Source organism: Idiotropiscis lumnitzeri, chromosome 16, assembly GCF_059441095.1.
Source record: "Idiotropiscis lumnitzeri isolate Australia: NSW breed Sydney's pygmy pipehorse chromosome 16, RoL_Ilum_1.0, whole genome shotgun sequence".
Lineage (NCBI taxonomy): Eukaryota > Metazoa > Chordata > Actinopteri > Syngnathiformes > Syngnathidae > Idiotropiscis > Idiotropiscis lumnitzeri.
Window position 1 is genome coordinate 220001 of NC_142406.1, and position 10000 is coordinate 230000.

Below are 10000 nucleotides of genomic sequence, written 5' to 3' on the forward strand. Positions count from 1 at the left end.
CCGGGAGGACCGCTCCTCCTGCGTCGGACCCGAGTCATAGGAAGTGCCGTGTGGTGGGGCCGGGAGGACCGCTCCTCCTGCGTCGGACCCGAGTCATAGGAAGTGCCGTGTTGCGCTGGTGGGGCCGTGCCCGCCAACAGCCTTCAGTGGTCGGATACCACGTTTGCAAGCTCCCCGCTGGAATGGGGACTTAGAAGAAATGAGGGGAAAATTCCCCCGGAGCTCCGTGCCTGAGGGCGGGCTGTGAGCCGCGCCGCGTCCGCCAACAGCCTTCCATGGTCGGACACCATTGTTCGCAAGTTGCCCGCTGGAATGGGCACATAGAAGAAATTTCGAGGATAACATCCACCAGAGCGCCAGGGCGGCCGTTATTGCAGTATGCGTCCGCCTGGCAGCTCTCTTCCGCGGGAACCATTGGGCAATTTCTTTCACGGAGGTGGACATAGAAGAATTTTTGTTTCTAAAAACGTGGTTCCTAAAAATGTGCCCCAGGTGTTTTGGAAAACCCGGGTAAACCTGGGAAGTAGGCAAATGACCCTCTGACTAGGGGTAAAAACGTTTGCCTACTGCAGCGCCCCTAATGCAATTCGGCGGAACTGCAACGCCCCTGGTCGCCTAAACGCTACCCCTGGTCGCCTAAACCTCACCCCTGGTCGCCTAAACCTCACCCCTGGTCGCCTAAAAGTCACCCCTGGTCGCCTAAATTGTCAACCCCTGGTCACCTAAATTGTCAACCCCTGGTCGCCTAAAGGGGACTTAGAAGAAATGAGGGGGCAAATTCCCCCTGGAGCTCCGTGCCTGAGGGCGGGCTGTGAGCCGCGCCGCGTCCGCCAACAGCCTTCAGTGGTCGGATACAATGTATGAAAGTTCCCCGCTGGAAAGGGGACTTAGAAGAAATGAGGCAAATTTCCCCGGAGCTCCGTGCCTGAGGGCGGGCTGTGAGCCGCGCCGCGCCCGCCAACAGCCTTCAGTGGTCGGATACAATGTTTGAAAGTTCCCCGCTGGAAAGGGGACTTAGAAGAAATGAGGCAAATTTCCCCGGAGCTCCGTGCCTGAGGGCGGGCTGTGAGCCGCGCCGCGCCCGCCAACAGCCTTCAGTGGTCGGATACAATGTTTGAAAGGTCCCCGCTGGAAAGGGGACTTAGAAGAAATGAGGCAAATTTCCCCGGAGCTCCGTGCCTGAGGGCGGGCTGTGAGCCGCGCCGCGTCCGCCAACAGCCTTCAGTGGTCGGATACAATGTTTCAAAGTTCCCCGCTGGAAAGGGGACTTAGAAGAAATTTGTAAAAATTCACCCGGAGCTCCGTGCCTGAGGGCCGGCTATGAGCCGCGCCGTGCCCGCCAACAGCCTTCCACGGTCGGATACAATGTTTCAAAGTTCCCCGCTTGAAAGGGGACTTAGAAGGAATTTGTCAAATTCACCCGGAGCTCCGTGCCTGAGGGCCGGCTATGAGCCGCGCCGTGCCCGCCAACAGCCTTCCACGGTCGGATACAATGTTTGAAAGTTCCCCGCTGGAAAGGGGACTTAGAAGAAATGAGGGGGAAATTCCCCCGGAGCTCCGTGCCTGAGGGCGGGCTGTGAGCCGCGCCGCGTCCGCCAACAGCCTTCAGTGGTCGGATACAATGTTTGAAAGTTCCCCGCTGGAAAGGGGACTTAGAAGAAATGAGGCAAATTTCCCCGGAGCTCCGTGCCTGAGGGCGGGCTGTGAGCCGCGCCGCGTCCGCCAACAGCCTTCAGTGGTCGGATACAATGTTTGAAAGGTCCCCGCTGGAAAGGGGACTTAGAAGAAATGAGGCAAATTTCCCCGGAGCTCCGTGCCTGAGGGCGGGCTGTGAGCCGCGCCGCGCCCGCCAACAGCCTTCAGTGGTCGGATACAATGTTTGAAAGTTCCCCGCTGGAAAGGGGACTTAGAAGAAATTTGTAAAAATTCACCCGGAGCTCCGTGCCCGAGGGCCGGCTATGAGCCCCGCCGTGCCCGCCAACAGCCTTCCACGGTCGGATACAATGTTTCAAAGTTCCCCGCTGGAAAGGGGACTTAGAAGAAATTTGTAAAAATTCACCCGGAGCTCCGTGCCCGAGGGCCGGCTATGAGCCGCGCCGTGCCCGCCAACAGCCTTCCACGGTCGGATACAATGTTTCAAAGTTCCCCGCTGGAAAGGGGACTTAGAAGAAATTTGTGAAAATTCACCCGGAGCTCCGTGCCTGAGGGCCGGCTATGAGCCGCGCCGTGCCCGCCAACAGCCTTCCACGGTCGGATACAATGTTTCAAAGTTCCCCGCTGGAAAGGGGACTTAGAGGAAATTTGTGAAAATTCACCCGGAGCTCCGTGCCTGAGGGCCGGCTATGAGCCGCGCCGTGCCCGCCAACAGCCTTCCACGGTCGGATACAATGTTTCAAAGTTCCCCGCTGGAAAGGGGACTTAGAAGAAATTTGTAAAAATTCACCCGGAGCTCCGTGCCCGAGGGCCGGCTATGAGCCGCGCCGTGCCCGCCAACAGCCTTCCACGGTCGGATACAATGTTTCAAAGTTCCCCGCTGGAAAGGGGACTTAGAAGAAATTTGTGGAAATTCACCCGGAGCTCCGTGCCTGAGGGCCGGCTATGAGCCGCGCCGTGCCCGCCAACAGCCTTCCACGGTCGGATACAATGTTTCAAAGTTCCCCGCTGGAAAGGGGACTTAGAAGAAATTTGTGAAAATTCACCCGGAGCTCCGTGCCCGAGGGCCGGCTATGAGCCGCGCCGTGCCCGCCAACAGCCTTCCACGGTCGGATACAATGTTTCAAAGTTCCCCGCTGGAAAGGGGACTTAGAAGAAATTTGTGAAAATTCACCCGGAGCTCCGTGCCCGAGGGCCGGCTATGAGCCGCGCCGTGCCCGCCAACAGCCTTCCACGGTCGGATACAATGTTTCAAAGTTCCCCGCTGGAAAGGGGACTTAGAAGAAATTTGTGGAAATTCACCCGGAGCTCCGTGCCTGAGGGCCGGCTATGAGCCGCGCCGTGCCCGCCAACAGCCTTCCACGGTCGGATACAATGTTTCAAAGTTCCCCGCTGGAAAGGGGACTTAGAAGAAATTTGTGAAAATTCACCCGGAGCTCCGTGCCCGAGGGCCGGCTATGAGCCGCGCCGTGCCCGCCAACAGCCTTCCACGGTCGGATACAATGTTTCAAAGTTCCCCGCTGGAAAGGGGACTTAGAAGAAATTTGTGGAAATTCACCCGGAGCTCCGTGCCTGAGGGCCGGCTATGAGCCGCGCCGTGCCCGCCAACAGCCTTCCACGGTCGGATACAATGTTTCAAAGTTCCCCGCTGGAAAGGGGACTTAGAAGAAATTTGTAAAAATTCACCCGGAGCTCCGTGCCCGAGGGCCGGCTATGAGCCGCGCCGTGCCCGCCAACAGCCTTCCACGGTCGGATACAATGTTTCAAAGTTCCCCGCTGGAAAGGGGACTTAGAAGAAATTTGTGAAAATTCACCCGGAGCTCCGTGCCCGAGGGCCGGCTATGAGCCGCGCCGTGCCCGCCAACAGCCTTCCACGGTCGGATACAATGTTTCAAAGTTCCCCGCTGGAAAGGGGACTTAGAAGAAATTTGTGGAAATTCACCCGGAGCTCCGTGCCTGAGGGCCGGCTATGAGCCGCGCCGTGCCCGCCAACAGCCTTCCACGGTCGGATACAATGTTTCAAAGTTCCCCGCTGGAAAGGGGACTTAGAAGAAATTTGTGAAAATTCACCCGGAGCTCCGTGCCTGAGGGCCGGCTATGAGCCGCGCCGTGCCCGCCAACAGCCTTCCACGGTCGGATACAATGTTTCAAAGTTCCCCGCTGGAAAGGGGACTTAGAAGAAATTTGTGAAAATTCACCCGGAGCTCCGTGCCTGAGGGCCGGCTATGAGCCGCGCCGTGCCCGCCAACAGCCTTCCACGGTCGGATACAATGTTTCAAAGTTCCCCGCTGGAAAGGGGACTTAGAAGAAATTTGTGAAAATTCACCCGGAGCTCCGTGCCCGAGGGCCGGCTATGAGCCGCGCCGTGCCCGCCAACAGCCTTCCACGGTCGGATACAATGTTTCAAAGTTCCCCGCTGGAAAGGGGACTTAGAAGAAATTTGTGGAAATTCACCCGGAGCTCCGTGCCTGAGGGCCGGCTATGAGCCGCGCCGTGCCCGCCAACAGCCTTCCACGGTCGGATACAATGTTTCAAAGTTCCCCGCTGGAAAGGGGACTTAGAAGAAATTTGTGAAAATTCACCCGGAGCTCCGTGCCTGAGGGCCGGCTATGAGCCGCGCCGTGCCCGCCAACAGCCTTCCACGGTCGGATACAATGTTTCAAAGTTCCCCGCTGGAAAGGGGACTTAGAAGAAATTAGGCAACTTTCCCCGGAGCTCCATGCCTGAGTGCGGGCTGTTTGCCGCGCCGTGCCCGCCAACAGCCTTCAGTGGTCGGATACAATGTTTCAAAGTTCCCCGCTGGAAAGGGGACTTAGAAGAAATTATGAATATTTTTGTTTCTAAAAACGTGATCCCTGAAAATGTGCCCCAGGTGTTTTGGAAAACCCGGGTAAACCTGGGAAGTAGGCAAATGACCCTCTGACTAGGGGGGAAGAACGTTTGCCTACTGCAGCGCCCCTAATGCAATTCGGCGGAACTGCAACGCCCCTGGTCGCCTAAACGCTACCCCTGGTCGCCTAAAAGCTACCCCTGGTCGCCTAAAAGCTACCCCTGGTCGCCTAAACGCTACCCCTGGTCGCCTAAACGCTACCCCTGGTCGCCTAAACGCTACCCCTGGTCACCTAAACGCTACCCCTGGTCGCCTAAACGCTTCCCCTGGTCACCTAAACGCTACCCCTGGTCGCCTAAACGCTACCCCTGGTCGCCTAACTGACCCCTCGTGTGTGGGGATCAACGTTTGCCTACTAGGGCGTCCTCCGGCGGCCTCTCGGCAGTACTGCAGGCCCATTTTAGCCGAGCCCATTGAAATGAATGGGGGAATTTTATACGTTTTTGCCTTTTTTTTCCCCCCCTCGTTCTTTTTGTATTTATTCATTTATTTCAACTTTTACCGACTCAACCGCCCTCCGGCGTGCCCTCGGCGGTCCCGCAAGCCCAATTCGGTCGAGCCCATTGAAATGAATGGGGGAATTTTATACGTTTTTGCCTTTTTTTCCCCCCCCTCGTTCTTTTTGTATTTATTCATTTATTTCAACTTTTACCGACTCAACCGCCCTCCGGCGTGCCCTCGGCGGTCCCGCAAGCCCAATTCGGCCGAGCCCATTGAAATGAATGGGGGAATTTTATACGTTTTTGCCTTTTTCCCCCCCCCCCTCGTTCTTTTTGTATTTATTCATTTATTTCAACTTTTACCGACTCAACCGCCCTCCGGCGTGCCCTCGGCGGTCCCGCAAGCCCAATTCGGCCGAGCCCATTGAAATGAATGGGGGAATTTTATACGTTTTTGCCTTTTTTTCCCCCCCCTCGTCCTTTTTGTATTTATTCATTTATTTCAACTTTTACCGACTCAACCGCCCTCCGGCGTGCCCTCGGCGGTCCCGCAAGCCCAATTCGGCCGAGCCCATTGAAATGAATGGGGGAATTTTATACGTTTTTGCCTTTTTTTTCCCCCCCTCGTCCTTTTTGTATTTATTTACTTATTTCAACCTTTACCGACTTAGGGGCCGCTTTGCACCGCCTGTGCCCGGGGAAGGTGCTCCTATTCGGGCCAAGTGTGACACACGCCCGCCCTCCTCCTCCGGAGCTTCCATTAGGGTAGACTTAGGGGCCGCTTGGCACCGCCTGTGCCCGGGGAAGGTGCTCATATTCGGCTTCACTGTCAGGCAGCATGCACTCCTCCTCCGGAGCTTCCATTTGGGCAAACTTAGGGGCCGCTTGGCACCGCCCGTGCCCGGGGAAGGTGCTCCTATTCGGGCCAAGTGTGACACACGCCCGCACTCCTCCTCCGGAGCTTCCATTTGGGCAAACTTAGGGGCCGCTTGGCACCGCCTGTGCCCGGGGAAGGTGCTCATATTCGGGCCAAGTGTGACACACGCCCGCACTCCTCCTCCGGAGCTTCCATTTGGGCAAACTTAGGGGCCGCTTGGCACCGCCTGTGCCCGGGGAAGGTGCTCATATTCGGGCCAAGTGTGACACACGCCCGCACTCCTCCTCCGGAGCTTCAATAAGGGCAAACTTAGGGGCCGCTTGGCACCGCCTGTGCCCGGGGAAGGTGCTCATAGTCGGCTTCACTGTCAGGCAGCATGCACTCCTCCTCCGGAGCTTCCATTTGGGCAAACTTAGGGGCCGCTTGGCACCGCCTGTGCCCGGGGAAGGTGCTCCTATTCGGCTTCACTGTCAGGCAGCATGCACTCCTCCTCCGGAGCTTCCATAAGGGCAAACTTAGGGGCCGCTTGGCACCGCCTGTGCCCGGGGAAGGTGCTCCTATTCGGCTTCACTGTCAGGCAGCATGCACTCCTCCTCCGGAGCTTCCATAAGGGCAAACTTAGGGGCCGCTTGGCACCGCCTGTGCCCGGGGAAGGTGCTCCTATTCGGGCCAAGTGTGACACACGCCCGCACTCCTCCTCCGGAGCTTCCATGAGGGTAGACTTAGGGGCCGCTTGGCACCGCCTGTGCCCGGGGAAGGTGCTCCTATTCGGCTTCACTGTCATGCAGCATGCACTCCTCCTCCGGAGCTTCCATTTGGGCAAACTTAGGGGCCGCTTGGCACCGCCTGTGCCCGGGGAAGGTGCTCATATTCGGCTTCACTGTCAGGCAGCATGCACTCCTCCTCCGGAGCTTCCATTTGGGACAACTTAGGGGCCGCTTGGCACCGTCTGTGCCCGGGGAAGGTGCTCCTATTCGGGCTAAGTGTGACACACGCCCGCCCTCCTCCTCCGGAGCTTCCATGAGGGTAGACTTAGGGGCCACTTGGCACCGCCTGTGCCCGGGGAAGGTGCTCATATTCGGCTTCACTGTCCGGAGCTTCCATAAGGGCAAACTTAGGGGCCGCTTGGCACCGTCTGTGCCCGGGGAAGGTGCTCCTATTCGGCTTCACTGTCACACAGCATGCACTCCTCCTCCGGAGCTTCCATAAGGGCAAACTTAGGGGCCGCTTGGCACCGTCTGTGCCCGGGGAAGGTGCTCCTATTCGGCTTCACTGTCACACAGCATGCACTCCTCCTCCGGAGCTTCCATAAGGGCAAACTTAGGGGCCGCTTGGCACCGCCTGTGCCCGGGGAAGGTGCTCATATTCGGGCCAAGTGTGACACACGCCCGCACTCCTCCTCCGGAGCTTCCATAAGGGCAAACTTAGGGGCCGCTTGGCACCGCCTGTGCCCGGGGAAGGTGCTCATAGTCGGCTTCACTGTCAGGCAGCATGCACTCCTCCTCCGGAGCTTCCATTTGGGCAAACTTAGGGGCCGCTTGGCACCGTCTGTGCCCGGGGAAGGTGCTCCTATTCGGCTTCACTGTCACACAGCATGCACTCCTCCTCCGGAGCTTCCATAAGGGCAAACTTAGGGGCCGCTTGGCACCGTCTGTGCCCGGGGAAGGTGCTCCTATTCGGGCCAAGTGTGACACACGCCCGCCCTCCTCCTCCGGAGATTCCATGAGGGTAGACTTAGGGGCCGCTTGGCACCGCCTGTGCCCGGGGAAGGTGCTCATATTCGGCTTCACTGTCAGGCAGCATGCACTCCTCCTCCGGAGCTTCCATAAGGGCAAACTTAGGGGCCGCTTGGCACCGTCTGTGCCCGGGGAAGGTGCTCCTATTCGGGCCAAGTGTGACACACGCCCGCACTCCTCCTCCGGAGCTTCCATTTGGGCAAACTTAGGGGCCGCTTGGCACCGCCTGTGCCCGGGGAAGGTGCTCATATTCGGCTTCACTGTCAGGCAGCATGCACTCCTCCTCCGGAGCTTCCATTTGGGCAAACTTAGGGGCCGCTTGGCACCGCCTGTGCCCGGGGAAGGTGCTCATATTCGGCTTCACTGTCAGGCAGCATGCACTCCTCCTCCGGAGCTTCCATAAGGGCAAACTTAGGGGCCGCTTGGCACCGTCTGTGCCCGGGGAAGGTGCTCCTATTCGGGCCAAGTGTGACACACGCCCGCACTCCTCCTCCGGAGCTTCCATTTGGGCAAACTTAGGGGCCGCTTGGCACCGCCTGTGCCCGGGGAAGGTGCTCATATTCGGCTTCACTGTCAGGCAGCATGCACTCCTCCTCCGGAGCTTCCATTTGGGCAAACTTAGGGGCCGCTTGGCACCGCCTGTGCCCGGGGAAGGTGCTCATATTCGGCTTCACTGTCAGGCAGCATGCACTCCTCCTCCGGAGCTTCCATAAGGGCAAACTTAGGGGCCGCTTGGCACCGTCTGTGCCCGGGGAAGGTGCTCCTATTCGGGCCAAGTGTGACACACGCCCGCACTCCTCCTCCGGAGCTTCCATTTGGGCAAACTTAGGGGCCGCTTGGCACCGCCTGTGCCCGGGGAAGGTGCTCATATTCGGCTTCACTGTCAGGCAGCATGCACTCCTCCTCCGGAGCTTCCATTTGGGCAAACTTAGGGGCCGCTTGGCACCGCCTGTGCCCGGGGAAGGTGCTCCTATTCGGGCCATGTGTGACACACGCCCGCACTCCTCCTCCGGAGCTTCCATTTGGGCAAACTTAGGGGCCGCTTGGCACCGCCTGTGCCCGGGGAAGGTGCTCATATTCGGCTTCACTGTCAGGCAGCATGCACTCCTCCTCCGGAGCTTCCATAAGGGCAAACTTAGGGGCCGCTTGGCACCGTCTGTGCCCGGGGAAGGTGCTCCTATTCGGGCCAAGTGTGACACACGCCCGCACTCCTCCTCCGGAGCTTCCATGAGGGTAGACTTAGGGGCCGCTTGGCACCGCCTGTGCCCGGGGAAGGTGCTCATATTCGGCTTCACTGTCAGGCAGCATGCACTCCTCCTCCGGAGCTTCCATAAGGGCAAACTTAGGGGCCGCTTGGCACCGTCTGTGCCCGGGGAAGGTGCTCCTATTCGGGCCAAGTGTGACACACGCCCGCCCTCCTCCTCCGGAGCTTCCATTAGGGTAGACTTAGGGGCCGCTTGGCACCGCCTGTGCCCGGGGAAGGTGCTCATATTCGGCTTCACTGTCAGGCAGCATGCACTCCTCCTCCGGAGCTTCCATTTGGGCAAACTTAGGGGCCGCTTGGCACCGCCCGTGCCCGGGGAAGGTGCTCCTATTCGGGCCAAGTGTGACACACGCCCGCACTCCTCCTCCGGAGCTTCCATTTGGGCAAACTTAGGGGCCGCTTGGCACCGCCTGTGCCCGGGGAAGGTGCTCATATTCGGCTTCACTGTCACACAGCATGCACTCCTCCTCCGGAGCTTCCATAAGGGCAAACTTAGGGGCCGCTTGGCACCGCCTGTGCCCGGGGAAGGTGCTCATATTCGGCTTCACTGTCACACAGCGTGCACTCCTCCTCCGGAGCTTCCATAAGGGCAAACTTAGGGGCCGCTTGGCACCGTCTGTGCCCGGGGAAGGTGCTCCTATTCGGGCTAAGTGTGACACACGCCCGCCCTCCTCCTCCGGAGCTTCCATGAGGGTAGACTTAGGGGCCACTTGGCACCGCCTGTGCCCGGGGAAGGTGCTCATATTCGGCTTCACTGTCCGGAGCTTCCATAAGGGCAAACTTAGGGGCCGCTTGGCACCGTCTGTGCCCGGGGAAGGTGCTCCTATTCGGCTTCACTGTCACACAGCATGCACTCCTCCTCCGGAGCTTCCATAAGGGCAAACTTAGGGGCCGCTTGGCACCGTCTGTGCCCGGGGAAGGTGCTCCTATTCGGCTTCACTGTCACACAGCATGCACTCCTCCTCCGGAGCTTCCATAAGGGCAAACTTAGGGGCCGCTTGGCACCGTATGTGCCCGGGGAAGGTGCTCCTATTCGGCTTCACTGTCATGCAGCATGCACTCCTCCACCGGAGCTTCCATTTGGGCAAACTTAGGGGCCGCTTGGCACCGCCTGTGCCCGGGGAAGGTGCTCCTATTCGG